This window comes from Delphinus delphis, chromosome 21 (assembly GCF_949987515.2).
Source record: "Delphinus delphis chromosome 21, mDelDel1.2, whole genome shotgun sequence".
In the NCBI taxonomy this organism is placed as follows: domain Eukaryota; kingdom Metazoa; phylum Chordata; class Mammalia; order Artiodactyla; family Delphinidae; genus Delphinus; species Delphinus delphis.
Genome location: NC_082703.1, coordinates 26,244,437 through 26,270,887, shown reverse-complemented (window position 1 = coordinate 26,270,887; position 26,451 = coordinate 26,244,437). Strand labels below are relative to the sequence as shown.

Below are 26,451 nucleotides of genomic sequence, written 5' to 3'. Positions count from 1 at the left end.
GATGATCTGTCTAGTGGTGTAAGTGAGGTGTTAACGTCCCCCACTATTATTGTGTTACTGTTGATTTCCTCTTTTATAGCTGTTAGCAGTTGCCTTCTGTATTGAGGTGCTCCTATGTTGGGTGCATATGTATTTATAATTGTTATATCTTCTTCCTGGATTGATCCCTTGATCATTACATAGTGTCCTTCCTTGTCTCTTGTAACATTCTTTATTTTAAAGTCTATTTTATCTGATATGAGTATAGCTACTCCAGCTTTCTTTTGATTTCCATTTGCATGGAATATCTTTTTCCATCCCCTCATTTTCAGTCTATATGTGTCCCTAGGTCTGAAGTGGGTCTCATGTAGACAGCATATATACGGGTCTTGTTTTTGTATCCATTCAGCAAGCCTGTGTCTTTTGGTTGGAGCATTTAATCTATTCACGTTTAAGGTAATTATCGATATGTATGTTCCTATGACAATTTTCTTAATTTTTTGGGTTTGTTTTTGTAGATTCTTTTCTTCTCTTGTGTTTCCCACTTAGAGAAGTTCCTTTAGCATTTGTTGTAGAGCTGGTTTGGTGGTGCTGAATTCTCTTAGCTTTTGCTTGTCTGTAAAGCTTTTGATTTCTCCATCGAATCTGAATGAGATCCTTGCCTGGTAGAGGAATCTTGGTTGTAGATTCTTCCCTTTGATCAATTTAAGTATATCATGCCACTCCCTTCTGGCTTGTAGAGTTTCTGCTGAGAAATCAGCTGTTAACCTTATGGGAGTTCCCTTGTATGTTATTTTTCATTTTTTACTTGGTGATTTCAATAATTTTTCTTTGTCTTTAATTTTTTCCAATTTGATCACTATGTGTCTTAGCGTGTTTCTCCTTGGGTTTATCCCCTATGGGACTCACTGCGCTTCCTGGACTTGGGTGGCTAGCTCCTTTCCCATGTTAGGGAAGTTTTCGACTATAATGTCTTGAAGTATTTTCTCGGGTCCTTTGTCTCTCTTTTCTCCTTCTGGGACCCCTATAATGCGAATGTTGTTGGGTTTAATGTTGTCCCAGAGGTCTCTTAGGCTGTGTTCATTTCTTTTCATTCTTTTTTCTTTATTCCATTCCGCGGCAGTGAATTCCACCATTCTGTCTTCCAGGTCACTTATCCATTCTTCTGCCTCAGTTATTCTGTCTTCACTATCATTATTCTGAATTCTTTTTCTGAAAGATTGCCTGTCTCCACTTCATTTAGTTGTTTTTCTGGGGTTTTGTGTTGTTCCTTCATCTGATACATAGTCCTCTGCCTTTTCATCTTGTCTATCTTTCTGTGAATGTGTTTTTTGTTCCACAGCCTGCAGGACTGTAGTTCTTCTTGCTTCTGCTGTCTGCCCTCTGGTGGATGAGGCTATCTAAGAGGCTTGTGTAAATTTCCTGATGGGAGGGACTGGTAAACAGACAATTTTTAAACAGAGAATTTTTACTGACACACACAAGATCTATTATTGGAAAGAAATGGCTCATGATAAACTATAATCTAAGAAAATTCAGAATAAAACATTAATATATGTTCCACATAACTTTTTTTTAAAATTAATTTATTCATTTTTATTTTTGGCTGCTTTTGGTCTTTGTTGCTGTGCGCAGGCTTTCTCTAGTTGTGGTGAATGGTGGCTACTCTTTGTTGTGGTGCACGGGCTTCTCATTGAGGTGGCATTTCTTGTTGTGGAACACGGACCCTAGGCGCACAGGCTTCATTAGTTGTGGCATGCAGGCTCAGTAGTTGTGCCTCGCGGACTCTAGAGTGCAGGCTCAGTAGTTGTGGCGCATGGGCTTCATTGCTCTGTGGCAAGTGGGATCTTCCTGGACCAGGGATCGAACCCATGTCCCCTTCATTGGCAGGCGGATTCTTAACCACTGTGCCACTAGGGAAGTCCCCACATAACTACTTAAATTGTCAAAACTTTAGATACTTTCCTTAAGTTTCAAAATTCTAAGGAAGTAACAAATTTAAAAGAACAGTAATACAATAAAATTGGTGGTTATTTTTTTTGGATTATTTTACTGTAGGGGAACTGTTACTAAGAAAAATAATTTGTAAGTTATTGTTGGGAAAAATTAGGAAAGTGACATGGGAGGAGATGCAGTTGATTATTACCCTGTGGATATTGAAGACTTCTGCATCTATTAGCAATTTTGTTTCTGTGTTGCTAACGGTCTATATATGCATTTTCTTTGAATTCTCCTTCAGAGCAGTTTGTTAAATATCTTACTGATTTCTTCATTAATTACAGAGTTCATTGAAATCTTTGACATGACAGATGTGTGCATACATAAGTGAAAATGAAAGAAATATTAATCTGGAGAGCTGGGATTTTATTTTCTTCAGTTTTACTTTGTGAATTTGAATAAAGAAACAGTATGCTCTTGTCTTCCAAGTGTCCACTGTAGGGTAGTCAGGAGCTGGAAAAAAAGCAGCTAGTGGTTACTGCATACCAAGCCAATGAGGCAGGTAATTAAAAGCGTCTCCCAATGTCAAAACAATAAAGATGGTAGGTGATGGTGTCATGAGTCCAACAGTGAAGGCAGCATAACAGGGCTACACCCTTGCCTTGTGGGATGAAGGATAATAGTCACAGCGTTGAAAAGTCCTGTGGTGACGAGGGGGCTCCACAGGAGTGTCCTTATATACAAAGTGTGAAAGACTCCTCCTTGCTGGAGACATGGGCTGCGATGGGGACTTCATGACTCTTTTTTAATAAGAAATGCTACGAGAAAAAATGGTATTTACATCCCATGCAAAGGTTAGGACTTGAATGCACAGATAATTGCTGAATACTTCTGACATTTGGGTTTTTAGAGTTGACCTTTAATTGAACTTCTACATGACTGTGCCTTATTTAAGAAAGCACAGCAGAGATATAATCCTTTCCACATGACCTGCACTGGCTACTGCTTTTGGTAGAATCTAAATGCATCCGTGAAATACCAGACACTTCCCAACAGGGCAAATGACAGTAAATTAAGTCATGCAGTTTGAAGATACATATCATACAGACTAGGATAAAGACTCGAGAGAGGAGCATCTTTCCTGGATTGAGGATCCTTAACTACTAAGGGATGTCAGTCTTCTCAGTTACAATACAAATGTTCTTCCAACTGTCCTGTTTCAGTTTGAAAGACCATACAGTATTCATTATAATCACATTTACTTCTAATCAGTAGTCTGTTAACAGTCTCGGTAGCCTATTAGTGGCTACAGCCTAAAATGTCATGGAAATGTGGATGGCTGTCAGTCCTTGAGAAACTGCCAGCTCAAAGCCATTTATTATTTTTGACAGAACAATATTCTGTAGTTAAAAAGATAATTAAAATGAGGACTAATATAAGATTTGAGAACTTTAAAAATTGAGAGAATATATCAAAAGAAGACATCCTATGGACCTAGAGATTATCATACTAAGTGAAGTAAGCCAGAGAAAGACAAATATCATGATATCACTTATATGTGGAATCTAAAAGGAAAAGATACAAATAAACTTATTTACAAAACAGAAGTAGAGTCACAGATGTGGAAAACAAACTTTTGGTTACCCAAAGGGAAAGGGGGAGGGAGAGATAAATTAGGAGATTGGGATTAACATATACACAATACTATGTGCAAAATAGATAAACAACAAAGACCTACTGCATAGCACATGGAACTATACTCAATATTTTATATGTTATATACATACATATAACTGAGTCACTGTGCTGTACACCTGAAACTAACATGACATTGTAAATCAACTATATGTCAATAAAGAAATAAAGTAAAATAAATAAATTAATTAATTTAAAAAAAGAAGACATTCTCGAAACTGTTATTTCCAGAGTGCTATATTAAGCTATCAATTGGAGATAAAATAAAAACCATTTTTGAAGGTGAGCATCAAATACATAAATAATTACACTATTTGATTGAAAATATTGTTGTGTATTGTATTATCAGAAAATATATACAGCTGCTACTTACACACGGTTTCACTTTCTAGGTTTTGATATCGCGTGATTTTAACTAACACCACTGTGATAGTTTAGCATACAGGCTCTGAAGCCAGAGTACCCAGGGTCCTCACTGGGCCACTTAGCTGGGCAAGCTGTTTAAACTCTCTGTGTGTCAGACTCCTCATTTTTTTAAAAAGGGAGAAAATAATAATGACACCAATTTCATTAGTATGTTGTAAAAATCAATTGACCTAAAATGTGGAAAGCACGTAGAGTGAGAAATGCTAACTATTATTTGCATACGCATTTTCCTTTTTTAATTTTGAGTTTATTCTACAAGTAAGAATTTTTTATTGCTTATAGTAAAATATGTAAGAATTGTAAGTGCCCTTTCCAGGTTACTTCCTCCAGGCAACAGCTCTCAACATTTCCTTGTGTGTCCTTCCAGAATTTTCAATACATACAACACCAAGCCTGAAATGATGCTTTGTCTCTTGGCTTATAAACTCTAGATGAACTTTGATGGACAAGAAATGTCACACCATCTTATTTTAAAATCAATTAGAATTTCTTTCAGAGACTCCATCCTAACCACGAGGCAGTAAATTTAATCTTGGTTGTGACCAGAGGGGCCCCATGTCAGTCCTTTCATTCCTGTCCATCCCTATCTCACCAAGATGTTGAAAATCCCTGAGCATTGTGGGGATACAGAACGTTTGGGGGTCCTCAAAGCTTTGAGTCATGCTTGTTACTCTGACACTTTGGGCACGGTCGTCTCTCACAGAAGCTCCCCAGTGAGCCTTGCACTGGCAGCCTCCCCTCCCCAGGGGCACAGTGGTGTTGAAGCAGCCTCTTGGGGATGATGGGTCGGGAGAACTCTGGGTCCACGCCACCCACCTGTGGACCTGCATCACCAGGCTCTCAGTCTTGGGTGCCTCTGGGTTTCTCCATTTGCTCCCACCTCCGTCACCTCCCCCCAGGTTGCCTAGGGAGCATATGTACTCATTCAGCTTAGTCTTTTAAGGAAGAGTTTGTGATAGAGTAGCTGGGGCAAAGAAGCACAGAGGAAGGCTTGGCTGTGCTTGGTAATCGCAAGGTGTGGAAGGGTGAGCAGAGAAAAACTCAGAAACTAAAATACAAATGTAATCACTGTGGAGAGCTCAAGGCCAGCGGAAGGAAAATAAACTATCTTGCTAGACTTGTGTTTGTATGTGTATATGTAATTTATATATGTTTACATATACATATATCCATACATCTGTGGATATAAATATATGGAGGTAGAGAATATGCTGATAATTAAGAAAATTATTGGCAAATATTATGCAAAGTTTAAAAAATGAGAATTATTTAGGGAGATATGTCATACGTCTAAGAAAGCGATCAAAGAGAGGTGGGTTTTGGGCTTCCCTGGTGGCGCAGTGGTTGAGAGTCCGCCTGCCGATGCAGGGGACACGGGTTCGTGCCCCGTCCGGGAAGATCCCACATGCCTCGGAGCGGCTGGGCCCATGAGCCATGGCTGCTGAGCCTGCGCGTCCGGAGCCTATGCTCCGCAACGGGAGAGGCCACAACAGTGAGAGGCCTGCGTACCGCAAAAAAAAAAAAAAGAGAGAGGTGGGTTTTATTTGTTTAAAACCTTTTTACATATGAAAATATTTAATTCCAAATAATCTACTCAAAAACCCAAAAGGTAAAAAATATGATGTAAATAATTATAATATAGCTGTATAAGCAATACTACTCATCTATTAAATACTGTGTAAAACCTAAGGTGTATATAATATACAATTGTTATATATTATATAATTGCATATAATATATATAATTCATAAATACATAAATCATATATAATTCATACGTATATAAGTCATATATATGTAGCTCACATATATGTATAATTAATATATATATGTAATAGAATGATATATATAGAAAGCTATCCCACTTAGTGCATAGTTTTTCTACTTTATATTTCAAAATTCCTATTGTATATAAGGTAAACACTGAGGATCAAAAACAAATTTTGTAAACCAATCTTACATTTAGTAATACAGAAGGATTCTTGTTAAAATATTATAATAATGTAATAGAGCTTGAAATTATATACTTTTTTTTTTTTTTTTTTTTTGCGGTACACCGGCCTCTCACTGTTGTGGCCTCTCCCGTTGCAGAGCACAGGCTCCGGACACGCAGGCTCAGCGGCCATGGCTCGTGGGCCCAGCCGCTCCACGGCATGTGGGATCTTCCCGGACTGGGGCACGAACCCGTGTCCCCTGCATCGGCTGGCAGACCCTCAACCACTGTGCCACCAAGGAAGCCCGAGATTATATAAATTTAAAATAACATACATTATATATTACAGCAGATTGTTTTTATTCAATAGAAGGGAAAGGAAAACAAAATCTCAATTCAGGGGTGGGCTTTCCACGACCACTGTCTCTTCTAGCACTGAGGAAGGTTGACAAGAAGCAAGCACATAACGTCTGGATATTCAAACAAATATGAGTTTGCAATGCTGGCGGCCCTGCATTTTTATGGCTTCACTCTATAGTTAAGTGGGTTAACTTTGGATCATTTTTCATCACAAAAATAATGTTCAGTTAGACTTCATTACACATGTGGATGAACTGATTTCCACAAATCATGTTTTATATAATTTACCATAGCTATTTAAATTTTAGCAGGGGGTAAATTAAAGGAAATGTTCCCTGTGATGTGCTGCTGTGTGGTAAAACAAGACCTATTTTAGGCTCATGCTAAGAATTGTTTCAATAAAAGTTGAGCTCAACAATACCATTTGATACCAGAAACAGAATTGTCTCCTAGGTCCTGTGAACACACTGATAAAGGAGTGGTAAAGATCAGTTTAGGTGTCTCAGTCTGTAATCTGTGATCCCAGGTGTTCGTGATACACTGAAGAGGGGGAAATATTATCTAGTTCAGAGAACAGCATCTCTTCTCCATTCTTTTTTTTTTTTTGCCGTACGCGGGCCTCTCACTGCTGAGGCCTCTCCCGTTGCGGAGCACAGGGTCCAGACGCACAGGCTCAGCGGCCATGGCTCACGGGCCCAGCCGCTCCGCGGCATGTGGGATCTTCCCAGACTGGGGCACGAACCCGTGTCCCCTGCATCGGCAGGCGGACTCTCAACCACTGCGCCACCAGGGAAGCCCTCTTCATTCTTGGTGGACAGCATTGCTGTTACAGTATCAAGGTTGTTTAATCTTTGAGATACTCATGATGGTTTAATTTTATGGGTCAGCTTGACTGGCCACAGGGTGCCCAAACATTTTGTCAAACATTATTCTGGGTGTGTGTGCAGGGCTGTTTCTGGATGAGGTTAACATTTGAAAGGGTGGACTGAGTAAAACAGATCAGCCTCCCCAGTGTGGGTAGGCCTCATGCAATCAGTTGAAGGTCTGAATAGAACCACAGGCTGAATGAAGAAAAATTGCTCTCTCTGCCTGTCTTTGAGCTAGAACATTGGGCATCTCCTGCCTTTGATCTCAGATTTGGACTGGAACTTACACCACTGGCTCTCTTGGGTCTGGACACCTCACTTGCCATAATCATGTAAGCCAATTCCTTATAATAAATTAATTTCAATAGGTAAGTAGATAGATAGATAGATAGATAGAGTTGGAGGTGGATGTGGGGATAGAGACAGAGATAAAGGTAGAAATATCCTATTCATTCTGTTTCTCTGAAGAACCGTGACCAACACACTATTTCTCTACTTGAATGGTTGGATTTGCTCCAGCTGCTAGGCACAGACCCTTCCTGGCCCTCTGTGTGAGTAATTGCACATTTAAAAGGGGTCCAAGTGGAGTTGAAGGTGCAGTCTCTGTGTGACCACTGAACATAGGAAATCCCGCTGGTCCACACAGAAAGTGAGCCCATGGCCCTGGCCTTGTAGCCTGAAGCTGATACTCAGACAAGGTCAGGCAGGAACATGCCTGCCAATAACAGAGTGATGCCTAAAACCCTAAAGACGAAGTAAAGTCATGTGAAATAGCTTCATGTAAACTCTTGTTTTAATTTTGAGCAAAATCCAAGTTGAACCCACCAAGGATTTATAATGTGTATTTCCTTTTTCACAACCAATATGGTCTTGTATCTAAAGTGTATTTAAAAATGTTTTCAAAGACGTGATTTAAATCTATGACAAATTAACCTTTGTGCTGGATGCTGACTCTGAGCTGGATTTGTTTGGGAGGGTGTATGAGGGGAGCACTTTGAAATACCTGCAAGGAAGAGAAGGAAACAGGATGGGGCAGAGGGAGAAGCTGAGCAGTGCTCAGGTACGCCTGGTACCCTGGCCGAACCCAGGGAAACCTTGGGAGCTGGGACAGCCCTTCAGAGTTCCCAAACTGAAGCAAGAGGGCGGGGCTGGTACCATTAGCCATTGATGAGGGCTGCCCTCAGGGAGCGGGCACAACCCTGTTTGACTTGATTCCTGGAGAGGGATGCAGCTGTGAGCTCCAGCAGCTGAGAGGCTGAGTGCCTTGATTCTGAAGCAGGGACGTGGGTGGTACCCAGAGATCCACTGCCCCACACACCATCACTTCTCCCAACCTGGGCACGACTTCTCTAGGATTCTAACTGGCCTCATGTCCTAGAAAAACGTACAATACATACTCGTGGCCATTTTTTGGCTTCCGCCTCTGCTGGTCTAGGTGGCTCCCCTAATGCCAGAAGGATGATTTCTGCACAAATTCCCAAGGTGCCTGCGGTTAGACCTTTCATGGGTGTCGTCTGCTTCTCACTCTGCATGTGGGTTCAGGTCAGCTGGGGCCCTTGGTAGGGTACAAGACAGTGGGGTGTGTAAGGTCTGTGGGTCTGTGACGCTGAGGCTGCATCGCAGGGACGTTACTGTGAGAAGGAGCGGGTATACAAATCCTGGAATGTCCGTCACAGGATCTGTGCCCCACCAGTGCCAGCAGACGGAGTGTGTTAACACCCCTCTCCTGTCTTCCCATTCCGTTCTCTGCCTGGTGACTGAATGGCCTTCCGTACCTGCACCTGGCCTGCCCTCCACATGGCCCAAGCACAGCAGATGAGACAAAATCCTCATCCTCTCCAGACGGCTGCCTCTGCGCTGAGCTGAGGCCACACTTGTACCTTGCACGTCACGCCCTTTCTCCCATCAGTGCTTGTGTGATTCTCTCCCTTGAGGGTCCCCAAACACTCTCTCCACCCAGGAATGTCCTCGCTGTCCATTAAGACCCATCTTGAGTGTGGTCCACGGGCAGAGGCTTTTCCCTGGACATTAGTTTGTTTTCATTTTTACTATTGCAAAAGGAGTCATGTGTAAGTGGGTATTTGGGGAATGGTTAATTTTGAACATTTACTGTGTAATGTTTATATATGTTATATATATACATTATATATGTAATGTTTATGTTTGTATATGTATATACAATATCTGAAAATGTTGAGACTAAACTATTATTTGCTAGGAATAAGTAGTGATCCATTGAATTTTTTCTAGTAGGTATTTTTTTTCTCCAGGAATATGAGTTAGAGCGTGACTGGGTTTATGTTGAGCATATAAGTGAACTTCTCGATCAGAGGCTTACTAGACGACTGACAGTGGAATCAGCAGTCAGTTTGCGTGGAGCTGGCCCTGTTGAGAGTTGCCCAGTTTTATTAGAACTATGCAGTATTTTTGTGTGTGTGCTAAAAACAGGAGTTACAAGAAATTCTTATGGTTTGTAGAAACTACTCCATGGATGCGTGCTGCTTCTAACAACCTGGTTGCCTCCTTTGGGTTGTTAATTCTGTAGTTTATACATTTAACTGCAAAAAACCAAAACCTCATTTTAAGACATTATTTTATAGACAGTGAGAGTCATATAAAGATCTTAGAACAGAGTGGGTTTAGAGAAGGAGAAGAAAACCATGATTATATTGCGACTTTACCTTTGCAAAGCTCTTCTAGAGAATATTATATATTATTCTTATAAATGAGCAGCAAAGTAATGTGAGTAAAAACTAATGTAGCAAAATTAGAAAAATGGCATCTCAGCTAAAAGACCTCTCATTTCAGCATTATTAGAAGCCTCTTCATCAGATGGCTCTCTTTCATTTTACCAAGATTACTAGTAGAGGTGAATATAAAAATTAAATCTGTATAATAACTCTTGGGTATGAATTTTCTCAGAGCTGTGGTTAATGAAATTAAAAAATTATATAAGCTGTATTATAATAGAGAAGTTATGTTTAGAAAGCAAAACATACTGATAATTTGGTTAGACATTTAAATTTAAACCATTTAATAGCCTGACATATTAATAATTGAGTGTTTGAGGCTGGAATCATCTGGTTCTGTTTGTTTGCTGTTTTCTTCCATTTGCTTCTGAATCTTCCAAACTGACCCAACCCATGTTCAGTTGTTCTACCTACAGACTAATAGTATTAACATAGGATATTATTAACACAAAATAAAAAAAACCAAACACATGATAGCAACAAAACTACCTACTAGAATAGTGTTGAGTTTAAGATAATTCCTCGTTCTTTTGTTGGATGGGTTAGTGTTGTTAAGATATGCGAACACTCACGACCGGCCGTGTTGTATCAGGAGCACCATTTACTCCAAAATTCTATTTTTTTTCCTGAGTTCCATGTCATAAGTGAATTATAAATACTGTCTCCTTTTCATACCGTGGGATCAGCCATTATTAAATATTTAAATACATCCGCATGGAGGAGCTGGTAGAGCAGGTGGTGCAGCGTGAGCGCATGAAAGGCTAATGTAGAAATTTGACTTTTAAATTCTAGGTTTAGGGGCCCCTCAGCTGCGGCTGCATCCCACTCTCCCTTCTTAACATTGATCCTCACAGATTAGGCTTCACTCTCACAGTAACCTGAGTTAGGGCATCGTGGAAGTGATCTGGGGTTCAGGGCTCTCTGAGGCCATTACTGCAGACTTGCTGGGAGACAGTTCCTATCTGTGTCTTCATGCTGGGAGAATGACATGCTGTGAGTGGTGTTTCTCATGGACAAAAGAGGGTGAGGAGTGACCGAAACTAAGGGGGACCTCTAGGTGACATGTTTAGCTCTCTAGGTAAAATGAAGTGGCTATATTTTTTTTCTAGCCACCTTTGCTGCCTTCCTGCTTCTCCTGTGTCCTGAATGTTTGACTGACAACATACCCTGACCTCCCCACCACTTGGATTCTAGAGTCAGATGCAATGGGACTTCCCTGGCGGTCCAGTGGTTAAGACTTTGCGTTTCCACTGCAGAGGGTACGGGTTCAATCCCTGGTCCGGGAACTAAGATCCCACATGCTGTGTGGTGCGGCCAAAAGATAAAAAAAAATTTTTTTAATTAAAAAAAAAAAAGATACAATGGGATCCATGGGCCACAAAGTCATATATCCCTTTGTTCTTCAATTTCCCCACAATCTGTGTTTTTTTTTTTCTTCCATATTCCTGCTTCCTTTAGAATTTTAATGACCTCAGAAAGTCTACTTTTGGAGTCCTAGGTGGAATTACTAAAGTGTGTTGATTTGAAAATGGATCACATTTTGCATGACTGATTTAAAATTAGCAATGGACCCACTCTTTTCTCTGCGTACATCCTGCATTGTTTAATCCACATACATTTGCTCATGTTTCTAAGCCAGGCTGGGCCTTATCACAGAAGGGTTTTTATGATTCAGCTCAAACGTATTTTCTTTTAGATATATTTCTTAACCTGGCAGCATGTATAGCTCCATGTTTTTTGGCCTTTTCTATTGGGAATTCAGAGTGAGCAGAAAGGAAGTTAGTGCAAAGAGAGACTGATGAAGAGAAAAACTAGCCGAGGAGCCAGGCCACTCTATACTTGGGCCAGAAAGGTCTGGAAGGAGTGGCAGGACCACATATGGAACAAGCTAGTGGATGGAGCTGTAGCCAAGAGACCTGGGCTTCAGTTTTAGTCTTGCTAGACTTTCCTTGACTTTCCCTGGCCTTTAAGACCCTCCTCTATGATGAGTGGTAGGGACAGAGCATTTGCGGGCTTTTCTCCCAGCTCTGAAAAAGATATAAGGCAACAGTTCTGTGAGTATTTGGTTTCTATGGGAAACTGACTCCAGGAACAATTAGCAAGACAAACGGCATGTGAGCATTGCCTTCTTGAATTAAAATCCTCCACTGGGAATATTTCAATGCCAAGGTGGAAATAAGGAGAGAACATAGCTGCATTTTCAATATAGTAGAGGACAATTCAGTAGCGCCTAGTATAAAATTGAACCAAACTAGATAACACAAAAGCTTGTGGTGAAGCTTCTCAGACACCCTTAAATGCTGAGCAGTCCCTACATTTATCAGAGCATAGGAGAGGCATGTTTGTAACCATATACTCAGGTGGGAAGAAAATTGTTCTGAAGGATCACAGTTAGGTCGTGATGGAGGTTGATCACGAGGCCAGGCAGGCAGTGGAGGGCTGAGCCGCGTGGTCTCCCCAGAGCTGGAGGGGGGCTGATGGGCACACGCCTGCAGTTACTTTCTGTCATTGGAGTAAGTGCTGACATGCAGGACGTGTGGAGGAAAATGAAAATCAGATGGTTTTCTGAAGGTCATATACTCACAACAAGGTTAGGCTCCTGACCACTGCGTAGACGATGAAGAACTGATTCCCCGGCCAGCCAGCACCGGGCGCCTCCTCTCCGTTAGAAGCATTCCTAGGGGCCACAGCAGTCCTAGACCAGGGCAATGGGGATTTCATAAAGTTCTGAATATTGGAGATAATTTGAAACTTTCCAACTTAAAATATGATTTGCTCTGTTCTCACATGAATCCTTTTGCTTATTTATTCTTTGCTATAGAGAAAAGATAGAATAAAAAATAAAAGTTTCGCTTTCCCAGCCCTTTATATACTTAGGTGTTGAAGAATCTTGGGGTGGTGTGTGACTTGGGTAAAACCAACCAATTGTACATGAGAGCATAATAGAAAAGTAGAGAAACAAGGAAATGGGAGAAAGGTAGAAACATAGAGCTTGCTGGTTAGAATTCAGTGTTTTAAAAGCGAAGACACTGAACTCAGTCTCTCAAGTTATTTCTCAAAATAAGCCCATTTAGTTTCAACTTTCCTCTAAAATTATTCAGATTTATACCATTTCAATGCAAATAATCTAAAAACTGATTCACTTTCCTAATTTCATGAAGCAATCCCAAAGGCTAATTCCATTATGAGTTCTTCCAACACTGCCTCATGCTGTGTAGCCCTTGAGTGTTGGGAGGGGGAGACGAGGAGGAGAAAGCAAATGTGTCTGTGACCCTTTCCTGTTTCAGTTGAAGGAAACTCTTCCACTCTTCTCCTAACATGTCTTTGATTTCTGTTTACATACAGTTGTTCAAGTTCATTGTGATTGGTTCTCATCCCATTTCCTGCATTTTCTCTTTGGGGAAGGTGGTTTATTAATGTTAGCAGAGGATCTTCTTTTGGAATAAAAATTATGTCTGAATGATGTTTCCAAAGTTAGTGGACAGTTGAGAAAGTCATCCCCCAAACTCTATTTTGTAAAAATAAGACTCAGGAAGTTGGTAATTATTGCCTGAAGCATCTACGTATAATCTCCACCATGACTCCCTTTGCTGTGGGTGTGCAACTGGGGCTCTGCCTGGGAGAGGTGCTTTGGGCACTAAGGTCCTGACCACCCTCTGGTCCTCTTGCCGCTACCCCACCTGACTCACCATCTCTAGGGCATGAAGTCCTTCTACTTAGAACCTATGGACTCAGAGCAGCTACTGCAAACCTTCGCTTTCCTTCAAACCTTCACTAATGAGATCTACAGCAACCCCTTTCTCCTACATGTCAGGGGAGAAGTCTCCTGTTTTAAGAAATTTTTCAGCTTTCCTCCTCCACAGACATCTTCATCTGCTCCAACCTTTCCTCCTTCCTGTCGGCCTCAGGGAAAGGTGAGTGGACAACTCTCGTCCCAGGAGAGTCTCACGTTCAATCTATTTATCCCTTTTGAGAGGCAGCTCCATCAACAGACACTAATATGTTTTTCTTGTTTTTTTCTGTCCTTATGATCTACCCTTCCAATTCAGGTTCCCATAAGCTCTTACGTAGACTAAGACGGTGTCATTCTAATTGCTCTCTTAGCCTTCAATCTTATTTTTTGAAATTATTCCATCTCTATTATTTAAAAACAAAGAAACAAACTCTGTTGGTTACAATGGAGAGACTCATCCCTAACCTACTTCAGGATTATCCAAGGGCATCATCAGGACCTTTTTGGTTTCTTAGCTCTGCTTTGCTTGCATATGGCTTCATTCTCAGGAAGCTCAGGCTTCATGTCTCTGTATGTGACAGAAAAAAATAAAACAAACATGGCTTTCAGCTCCTCTGAGCTTGTTTTGTTCTTATAATTCATGGTCTCAGAAAACCAAGAGTGAAGATTCTTTCTATGGCATCCATCTCAATCCCCAAAATGGTGGAGTGGTGCTGCCTGGGTTATGTGTCCAAAGGCATGAAGCATCTGATTGTCCGTTCTGAGCTGCCTGTGGTCACTGAATTGGGGATGGTAGGTGAGGCTGCACAGTTGGTGGTGCTGGTGAGTCAGGGATGGTAGGTGAAGATGCACAGTTGATGGTACCACCAAAATCACAGGAACTGAGCAAAGAGCAGTTTCCAAAGGAGAACCTGAGCAACAAAGAAAAAACACATTTTAAAAAGAGGCCAAAAGATAAGATATTCAGTATATGATCCCACAGAAACCGCTGACCTTTTCACTCCTCCGTTATAGATGTCTGTTCTCCATTGCCTACAGTGCTACAAACAAACCCTTTACCATGGATTTCCAAGCCGTCCTGACATGAACCCCTCTTACAAGAATACCTTGTTTACCACTTCTTCCTCAAATACCACCTGATGTAGTTTATCTTTGCATGAAACCTAAGCCATCCTCCTCTTTTTTTTTTCCTCTTTGGTTCACTCATTTTTTTTTTTTTTTCCCCCTGGGACTCAACTATTCATCTACAGTGCTAAAATTAGCATTCTTCTTTCATTGAAATATTTAATTCTATTGAAATTGTGTCATGAGAAAAAAATCATGCTACTGTTTTTCACTAATTTGTGTTTGATAGACTCAGAGTGACTTTTGTACATCATTTTTTTTTCTCCTCCATGGAGATCCTTTCATTTTTTTGGTCACTGCCTGCAGTTCTTTGATCATTTCTGTTGCTCTTTTGATGTTTTCTAAATCCTTTTAGTAATGAGGTACTCAAAATATAACAGCTGATGTAATGCAGCATTTTAACTTTATTAAGAATATTCTACCTTCCTGAAAATGAGCTCACATTTCATCAATATTTTTATTCTTTACATCTTCAACTGTTTTACTAACAAGTCATTATGTGCAGACAGCAGACTAATTATTTCCTTGTTTCCTCCACTGCAGTTGGTGCTGTGATTTTTCCACATGTTCTTAAAGTTAGAAGAAGGATCATTAAGGATACCAGCTAGAATTCAAAATTCATAACTTGAGCACAACTAACACAGGTTTTTTTGTTTGTTTGTTTTTGTTTTTTTTTTTGCGGTACGTGGGCCTCTCACTGTTGTGGCCTCTCCCGTTGCGGAGCACAGGCTCCGGACGTGCAGGCTCAGCGGCCATGGCTCATGGGCCCAGCCGCTCCGTGGCATGTGGGATCTTCCTGGACCGGGGCATGAACCCATGTCCCCTGCATCGGCAGGCGGACTCTCAACCACCGCGTCACCAGGGAAGCCCTAACACAGTTTTATATTTCCAGCAAGTTCTATCTAATAGATATCAGAATTCCAAAGTCTAGATTCATCGCATGTATTTTTGTACATTATAAGTAAAACAGTTTCAAAAATGGCATATCTTCCTGTTTCTTTTTTTTTTTTTAACTTTTTACAATATATATATTGTAAACAGCTTTCCTTGTATCTATACAGTGTGAAACCTTCATTAGAACACTTGGTTTGCATGTGCAGTTTAAACTACGACTACCAGCATTTTAACCTAGATGTTGCTTTTCGTTTCCAGCATGGCCATGAGCTAATCACTAATCATCTGAATAACAGTTTGATTATCTGTGAAGTGGGGATAATCATAACTGGGATTTTGTCTGGATAAATTGCATAAATAGATATGAAAGCACATGAAAGTCTGTAAAAGGGTCCTCAGTTGGAAGCTGTGTTTTACAAACAGCCTAGTTAAATAAACAGTTTACCTCAAGGGGTATTCTCTAGAAAGGAGAGGAGAACTAATTTTATAATAGCTCGTGTAACATGATTTATAAGTGTTTTTTATTTCAGGTAGTCTCTCTTTTTTCTGTGGTTTAATAATGCTTTAAAATTCACATTGACAGTTTTCTCCCCCCTCCTCTTCTTTTCTTTTCCTCCCTAAGGCTGTGGCTGTTCCCTTTCTTGAAGTCAATTCTATTACAACAAACTTTTCAAAGTAGTTTTTTTAGTCCATTTCAACTTTACTGTTATCTTTCCAAACTGTTCGCTTCTTGTCAAAAATGTAATTATCAATCCAGGTCTGGGACAGTATTTCTGACTTTCCATTACATTGCTTGTTCCCACTGGAGTGCTCAGAACAAGAAGTGATTTCATTGTTTCCTCCACCTGCAATCTCCTTTAGAGGCAAAATGATGGATCTAAATTTTATGCTTTTTTTTCTATAGCATACCCAGTTGAATACTCTTTTGTTCAAGGATATGATCCCTCAGTTGCCACTGGTGTTATTTTTTTGGTGTTTCCTCAAAGTTTATTCCTTTACTATTTACATTGCTTTGCTCTTATTCTCGCGGATTTTATTAAAATAAATTAGAAACCCTCCCTTGCTACACGGCCTTGTTTCTCCCGTCCTCACCATTTGCCATGTATTTCCACCTAGGTTATGGCAACTGTCTCCCAACTGGTATTCTTTTCTCCAGGCTTTCTCTTTTATTGTCTGTGATGAACAGATTCATCATCCTTGTTTCATGAAGTCTCTGCTCTGTTAAAAAAAAAGAAAAAAAGAAAAATTGTATATAAAAACGCTATGAACATGGGAGCTACAGAGACTTGGCTGCACCTGCTTTGAACTATGTGTTTAAGTTACTCCCTGTGGTAACTTACTTCCTCTTTCCGAGAAATTTCTGTGAAATTGTTACGGAACCAAACTGAGGTCAGCTCACTCATACCCAGTAAAGTGCATCTACTGTCTCCAGGTTGTGGTGAAGGAAAGTGTGGCCAAGCAAGGAGAATGGGCAGCTCGTGTTCAAAAGACCCACCAGGGAAGGATTTTTAAAATCAGGGTGAGGGAGAGGTTGCAGGGTGTGTGACCAGCTTGTGCACAATTCTCTGCTTGGTTGGTGGTGAGGTAATAGGGTGGTATTTCTGGAGTAAACATCACCAACCTTTTGGTTCCAGCTGGTCTGGGGTCTCTGTGCTTTTGGTTAGCAAATTCTATTTGATGAGAGTCTGCTTTCTTTAAAAGCACTTAGGAATATGCATCAGACACTATTATCTATGTCCTTCCGGGGGAACTAACGATTCTGTGACTCACGCCCCTTATATAGTGAAAGAACACACACAAACACACCATTTACAATCACTCAAAACAATGAAATACTTAGGTGTAATCTAACCAAACATGTATAGGATTGTATGCGGAAAACCACACAATGCTGCTGAAAGCAAGCAAAGATCAAAATAATGGCGAGAAATTGTGTTCAAGAATTGGAAGACTCAGACTAAAGATGCCAGTTGTCCCCAAATTGATGTACAGGTTTAACACAATTGCTATCAAAATATCAGCAAGGTTTTTTGTAAGTCCAGGCAAAATTATTTTAAAATTTATATGGAAAGGCAGAGGAACTAGAATAGCTAAAAAAGTTTTGGAAGAGAATAAAGCAGGAGAAACAGTCCCCCCAGTTTGAAGGCTTAGTATGAAGCTACAGTAATGCAGACTCTGTGGTGTTGGTGGAAGGGTAGACACGTAAATGAAATGGAATGGAAAGCCCAGAAATAGACCCTTTGAATGTTGACAAAGGTGCAGATGCAGTTCAGTGGAGGAAGAACAGTCCTTCAGCAAATAGCACTGGAACAACTGGATGTAAATACACACATAAAAGGACATTCACCTATGCCTCATACGTTAGACAAAAATTAACTCAAGTGGATAAAACAGTTAAATATAAAATGTAAAGCTATAAAACTATCAGAGAAAGATTGGAGGTAGTTTTTACAATTTGAGACTAGGCAAGTTATTAAACTTGGCACCAAAATGCAATCCATAAATGGAAACATTGATTAAATAGATCTCATCAAAATTAAAAACTTTTGTTCTGCGAAAGAACATATGAGGGAGATGGAAGGACAAGCTACAGAGTGGAAGATAATATTTTCAAGCCATATATCTGGTAAAGGACGGGTGTCTAGAATATATAAAATGTCTAGAATACGTGAAGAGCTTTCAAAACTCAACAATAAAACACACACAATTAACAAATGGACGAAATATATGAACAGACCTTTCACCAAAGGAGGTATATAGATGGCAGATAAGCCCATGAAAAGATGTCCAACATCAGTAGCCATCAGGAGAATGCAAATTAAAACAAAAATGAGATAGTACACACCTATCAGAATATCTGTGGTTAAAAAGAAATCGTGACACCACCAGTGCTGTCAAGGATGTGGAGAAACTAGATCATTCAAACATTGCTGGTGGGAACGTAAAACGGTGCAGCCACTCTGGAAAACAGTTCGGCAATTTCTTTTAAAAAGCTAAACACACAACTAACATATGACAACAGTTGCACACCTTGGCATTTATCCCAGAGAAATGAAGACTTATGTTCATACAACATAATAATATAATAATAAAAACAGGAATATTTATAAAAGCTTCATTCATAATAGTGAAAAACTGGAAATTACTTAGAAGTCCTTAAACATGCAAATGATCAAACACATCATGGTACATCCACGTCTTGGAATACTACTCAGCAATAAAAAAGGAATAAACTATTGATACATACAACCAGTAGATGAATCTCCAGAAGACTATGCTGACTAGAAAAGAAAACAACCCCCAAAGATAACATACTATAACATGTCTATAACATTCTTAAATGACAAAATCATAGGAAAAGAGAACAAATTAGTAGTAGTCAGGGTTTAAGGAGGGGTCGGGGCTGGGGAGAAGTGAGTGCAGCCATAAAAGGTCAACGGTGGGGATCCTTGTGTTGATGAAAATGTTCCGCGTCTTGCCTGTTTCAATATCAAAGGATAGTTTGGCAAGAGGTTACCATGGGGGAGACTGGATAAAGTTTACACGGGATCTTTCTGTATTACTTCTTACAGCTGGATGTGAATCCTAAAATACGAAGTTTAGTTTTAAAATAATGGAATCCCACAGTAATTTTTTACCAAATCACAGGTGGAATAACTATAAATATTCACACATTTTCCATTTTCACCTCTCTAACCTTTCTATTTAGTAAGTTCTACTGATACTTAATTCTTATGTGTGTATAAGCCTTACTTTGTTTTGGAAATAAGTATCAGTTAGCCGGTGGCAGAAAGTGGCAGTTTTGGAAGATATTCTTTCCTTGTTTTCCTTTTTACTGTTATTATAAAAGGAAAACATTAATGCTGTCAATAAAATTTAATTATTGTAATAGCATATGTAATAGTATACATTATATTCTGAATATAATCATGTAAGAACTATGTAATCTTGGTAAATTATGTAAGAACGTAATCTATGCCGAAGGATAAATAACTTTCATTGAGGACCAGTTGCTTCAATCCAGCCTTTTACTGGGATTTTTTTGAGCAGGGCTTTAGAATCTGCTAGGCTGTTATTATTACTCCATTGTGCCATGGAAATAAATGTTTGTTAACCCTTTTTACAAGCCATACAGCCTATCTAATTCAGCCCTAGGAAAAGTCAGAACTGTATAAATTGTCAAAGAGTATGTTTTCTGTGAAAGCAAACTGCCTCACAGATGAAATTTCCTGAGTTCAGACCAGCAATAACGCAACGAGGCTGACACGTGAGGACCGGCTCTGTCATCCGGGATGCTTATCTTGTCTTCAGTAAATGATGGTATTAGACAAGGATACTTCAGACCAAGAGAGCAACCGATAGGATTTTTATGAGTTTTCTCCTTGAACAATATGATGATAAATTCATACAGTAGCATTTGATTTTTTTTCCCCTCCCTACCAGGAGGATCAAGCAAAGCAAAGGAGTTTGCATTTCAGTCTTAGAAGCTTTTTGATGCATGACAGCATAATAAGAATTAAGCTCTACACTTTAAATGAGGAACAAGCCAGTTTTTCAAGCTGTCTCCTTCAGTGTTCCTGTCTGCTTCTCCTGTTATTTTTTTTCCTTCTCATTTTTAGCTTCACGTTATTTTTTTGAGGCACAATAGAAAAAGTGGCTAATAAAATAGTAATAGGCATAACCTCCGAGTTTCCATTTATAACCATCCCTTCATCGTAACATATGAGCATACTGGAAAAATTCTAAAGCCACTGACAATCCTTCTTTTGAGGAGGAAAGGAAGCACCTTTTAGACTTATTCCTAAAAATGCTTACCGTCAATGTATTGAAAACAAAATCTTATACTCTGAAACCATTTCTAAGGCATCATGTGTATAGAACTATACACAGCATCATAGTTTTTTTGCTTTGAAAAATATAAAATCAATGCTTCTATAATTTTGTTATTATCAATAATAAAACATATAGAAGATACAGAAAAGTAAAAAAAGGAAATGAGACAACCACATAGCTAAAACCACTAAATGTTAGACTAAATTTAAATAGTTCATTTTATTAATATTCACTTAGTATCTGTTTTGTGCCAGGCACTGTCTTGGCTACGGATATAGAAGTTACAAATGGATGAGTGCTCAGAGATTTTACATTCTAATCAACCAGGAGGGTAGGGGTACTCTCCCCAACTTTGTCCAAAGCTCCACTTCGTGTTAGGGTCTGGCATAGAGGCAAGGTTCCTTCCTGCCTTGTTAATAATAATGAATTATTTCACATTCTAATGATAATAACATAACATAATTCATTGCTCCCAAGGCATGGATTTTTTTCACATTCATGTTTTAATACCTCTGATTTGGGATGTGTCTTACAGTCACTAATAAGAGGACCTTATGCCACTTTTTCATTTTCTTTTTCAGTGTTGCAGGAAATAGTGCATCTTATAATCGAGGGTATCTGAGACTTGCTGTTCTTCCAGGTTGCGTTGAGGACAATGGGCAGTGGGCAGAGGGCTGGGTGTGTTGGGGCTTCAGGGTGAAGTGACAGGACCTGTCTCCACGGAGAGCAGAGCTGGGTGACATGAGGACAAGCCCTGGGCTGTCTGGGAGCTCCTCCAATGGGCAGTAGCAGCCAGAGCACCGTTGCTGGGCAGGGTGGTGCAAGTGAACGGCCGGAAGACCAGGGTGCGCTCGGGAGGGAGCCATGGCGGATGAGTTCTGCTGAATCAGGCAGGAGTGGGATCAGGACTGTTGAACATGGCAGCGTCGTGCTTCGTCGCGGTGCCCTGAGGAACAGCTGGAGGTTCTGTGCAGGCTATGGCCTGAGCTGACACACATCTTAAAGGACAGTGTGAGTGATGTGTGGAGTGTAGACTGTTGGATGGGTTGGAGGCCGGTGTGAAGGCAGGGGTGGGACAGGAGGAGAGAGGAGCTTCCACTAGATCAGTGAGGACTCGTCAGATCTGAGTATATACTTTGAAGGTAGAGCTGACCAGGTATGTTGACTGGACGTCTCCACACAGGTGAGATGGACAGACTGCTGCTTTAGGAAGAGTGACTGAACGGATGCCACAGAACCGGGTGGTCTGAGGGTGGGACGCTTTAAGTCAAGTATCTGCTGCTGGTGGGCTTCTCGTGCACACGAGGCCTTCAAATAACTGGGAGCAGGCAGCTGAGTTGGGAGAGGAGCTGGGCCTGGAATCACCTGTTGGCCACTCGGACCCACTTTCCGTCCCTCTCCCCTGACTCCGAGTCTGTGCCCTGAGGACCAGGCCCATCAACAGGCGCCTTCACCCTCTGACCTCGTGTGGTTTCACCACTGAGGGAGCTGGAGAGACGGGGCAGAGTGAGGAAGGGGTGTTGAATCCCCGCTCCCCCTCCTACGGGGTCGAAGCAGGGGCTTCTCCCGGGTGACCTTTCCTCTCTGGGAACAGCCCTCGCCCAGCGGTGGTAAGCTGGCCCCCGGACACTGGACTCACTGATCCTTGTGGTTCACTTCAACCCAATCACAAGTGCACCCAGTATTCCCACCGTGAAACTGCCCTTCACTGATACTTTCGAGTGTGTGGCTTCCTCCCAGGACCCTGGCTGATACAGGGGAGGTGAGAAAGTTAAGAAACCAGTGTCCAGGGAGTGAATAGACTATGAGAGCAGATTTGTCTGCAGACATTAAGTTAGGTATTTTATTCGGCAGCAAGATAAGGGCAACTGGCTAGGGATGCAGGGGATACAGGTAAAAAGTTCAGAGACCAGATCAAACAGTTACATGGAGAACTTACATGAATGAAAAGAAATTGTTTTTCTCATTTTTTTAGGCTTAGAGAAATGATATAATCCCAATTATAAATATTCACCACTTAAAAGACATATTTGTACTTCATATTCAAGGAAGGAAAAATTTTGAAATGTCTACACCACAGTGTGGTGAAATCGCAATTCAACTGTCAGGGAATATTATTTTCTTTGATATAGGCTTATTTGGAATAAGCAATATTGAAATAACTAGATCTCTTTCTAAACACTGTGAAGACGTTAAACAGAACAATCATCAACTCATTTTGATATTTAATTTTGCCAGTAAGTATATGAACTTCTACAAGTAATTCGATGAATTTTGCATTAGGGATTATATCGACCTGAAATGAAATGAAGCCTTTAAAAACATCTGTTTAATCATACCCTATAGATGTAACATTCTGAAAGCATATTACACATAAATTGGAAAGGCTCTGAGGAATATTTCCTGACATGATTTTGTCTTAAAATTTACCACCAAAAACCTCAAAGGCATTCTTAAATATTTCTAAGGTGATTCTGAAAACATCAGCATGCTATTCAGACCTCAGATCCTGTCACCAGTATTCTCCTAGGGGCGCCAAGAGTGACTTTCAGATTCTTTTAGTTTATGGGAAAACAGAGGAACAGCTCAGTGTTCTGCTACCGAAAGAGGAATAATTTAGCTCTCCAGAGGGAATGTTTTATCTGGGAATATTTAGCTCTCCAGTGGGAATGTTTTACCTGGGAATATTTAGATCTCCAGTGGGAATGTTTTACCTGGGAATATTTAGCTCTCCAGAGGGAATGTTTTACCTGGGAATATTTAGCTCTCCAGAGGGAATGTTTTACCTGGGAATATTTAGATCTCCAGTGGGAATGTTTTACCTGGGAATATTCAGATCTCCAGAGGGAATGTTTCAGCTGGGAATATTTAGGTCTCCAGGGGGAGTGTTTTACCTGGGAATATTTAGGTCTCCGGAGGGAATGTTTAGCCTGGGAAGCACGTGAAGTGGTGAAGAGCCCTAGTGCACAGGGAATCTAAATAGTTGATGTAACCAGGAAACAGAGCATGAAGGAATTCACAGTCCAAGAGGGACTGACTGAGCCACCACCAGCAGCCCTCTTTTTTTTTCCGGGGAATTGGACAGTGAAGAATTTGCTCTTATCTCTTTTAAGTGGGAGAATTAAAAGCTAATGCAAACTTGAATTTAGCTTCAGATCAGAAGAAAAGAAAAGCAGGGAGGCAGACGTTCTGTCATTCCTACTGAAAGAAAAAAACCTTAACGACTTGGATGCTAACTGGCCGGTTGATAGGCTGGCAGAGCAGGAGGATGCCCCGTCAGTGTGAGATCCCGGGGCCCATGCCTGGCTTTGTAAGACGGTGATTAGGCTGCTCAACAAGAGTTCCCACCGAGGAGGCACAGGACACGTACTAATTATGTAACAGGGAGACCTTGAGAAATGAAGCCCGAAGAAAACCGCACACACCACGTGCCACCACCACCAACAGAAAAGAAAATCTTCAATTTAGGAACAGAGGGAAAATTAAGAAAACACGTTGTTTACTTAATTCCCAACTTGAAAAGCAGAAGCAATTCTCATAGGAAATGGTTGTAGGAAAAATGTTGTACAATGGAAGGCCCTATGGAGGAAACCAAAATAAAGCTAAAAGGAGGGAAAACAGAGAAACAAAGAAGAAGAATTTTGAGGAAATAGAAAAGTAACAGCACTGTTATCAGCACTGTTATATCAGAAGTCATCAACTTAAGTTTCTTCCTGTCTTTCATTGTTTCTTTAATTCTTTCATATTTTATCAGAATGACTTCTAACCTTCTAAACTACAGATAAAATGTATTTTTTAGATTACAGTTTAAAAAAAAACAAGGTTACTCTTGTAGCATTTTTAAATAAACTTATTTTTTAGCCATTTGTTCCCACATCTTAAAATGAATCTTAGAGGCCAATATGCTTTTGGGAGAGGCTGACAACACCTGTTCTTTATTGATAATGTATATTCTTCAATTATTAACTGGACTAACTGGTATGCTCTGTGTGTATGTTTAGTTGTTATGCTGAGAAATAAATTTATTTCACATAAACAGTGTAGAATACACATAGAATTTCATTTTGAAAATGATTACTAACTTTCAATAATAAAACTTTATATACTTTCAATAATACTAACTTTCAATAATAAAGAAGTACTGACCGTCTTTCTAAAGGTTTCCATTCATATATCTGTGCTAAAGGACCTGGCAATAACTCTCTACAAAAGTGAATTCCAGTGCTGTAAATATATTTTCATTACTTGACATTCCTTAAGAATAAATTCTTGACTTGGTTGTTCCGGTAACCATCTATATTCAATTTGCATACATTCTCCACCTCAAATATTATATTTAAAATTTTTTCTTAAAATTGATTCCATTTTTGTACAGTCATATTCATATTTCTCCTTATGCCTCTTCACTACCACAATATCTATAATAAAAAGATACAAACAATCTAATACGTTAGTTTTCTGGTGATTTGTTGATTGATAACTACCGTTTGGGCACTGAAACTCTTTCTTAACCACAGAATAGGCAATGGCAAGAATCAAACAGAAAAAGGAATTCACCTAAAGAGCTTTGATATAATCACATTAGTCTTTGATAGCATTGAGCATCTATTTACATATGAAAAATGATTACATAACAATGTGCATTACAGTAACTAACAGACAGTGCCAAAACAACAGTGGATATTTTCTCTCTCTCCTTAGGCATGCTCATCACCAGACTGGTAGGAAAAGCCAGTTATACGCTACAAAAAATTATTTTTCCAATATTATAGATAAACAGGAAGAAACTCTAGAAAAGTCATCGAACATGTTATCATTTTGCACAGAGGAAAGGTAGAGTGAGAGATGCAGTGTGTTTTATCTTAATTTCAGCAGGCCTCTGGGTATCATTCTACCTGAAACACAAAGGGAGAAACCCAGTAAGCAAGTCTGGACAGTAGTTTAGTGGTGGGAATGAAGTAAATCAAATAAAAACAGGAGAAAGTTCATGCAAATGCAGTTTAACCCTCATACTGGGGAGGGGTCCATGCCCTAATGAAAAACGGCATGGAATTGGGGTGGGCAGAGAGGGGGCAAGATGAGTACAGGTTAAATAACTTCTTTAAAACTCAAGAGTGCTAGCCTGACTAGCAGATAAAGACAGATGCGATTTTCTGATAAAAGTAATGGACACACAGACTGGAATATAAAAGTGGTGCATTTCAGAAACTGACTAGTGGAACAGGGGATGGGGAAATTCTGAGTATCCAAGGTTACTGCATTTCTGTAGGGTGAAGAATGGTCATCAGGGTCCCGCAGGGTCGGCAGCAGCCCAGATATTACATCTGTAAATAGATGTGGAAACTGAGGGGCACTGATTTTTAGCTGTTATAACAAACTGTGTGATTATGAAATATCTAGAGCTCCTCTGTCCTGTGGGGAGGACCAGAGAGGCAGCTCCGTTGGCATCTCAACACCATTCCCATACTTTTATCATCTCTATCCTGTATCATCAGGTCCAAAAGCCTGGAAACTAATTCCCAGGACCCCTCGCCAGCAGGAGGAACTAAAACAAGAAGAGAGGATTAAAAGTTCCAATAATGCAGTCAGAAAACCCTGAATTTAAACCTTATCTTCACCCTTTATGATTGAGACTGTTCAATGTTTGGAATATTACTTAATTTTCTTCAAGTTTCAGTTCTTTTATCTGTAAAGTGAGTTAAATGACAGAATCTATCTCATGTATTTGCAAAAATTTTGTGAACTGGTACAAAGATGAAAGAAGCTGCATAAACAGTATCCCCATGATAAATACTAATTAAATAGTTGCTATGTGCCAGCCACTGTGCTCAGCATTAAAAAAAAAGGAAAAGTAAGGAAAAACAAAGCAGATACAGCCTCTGCTTATAAACTCGTTTAAAATTTATATAACATGTATTGA

General features: G+C 40.0%; 1 protein-coding gene across 1 annotated transcript in view; it reads left to right on the top strand.

The window, feature by feature from the left end:
• CSMD1 (CUB and Sushi multiple domains 1) overlaps positions 1 to 26,451 on the top strand; it is a 1,741,289-nt gene that overhangs the window by 1,362,659 nt on the left and 352,179 nt on the right. The window lies entirely within an intron of this gene.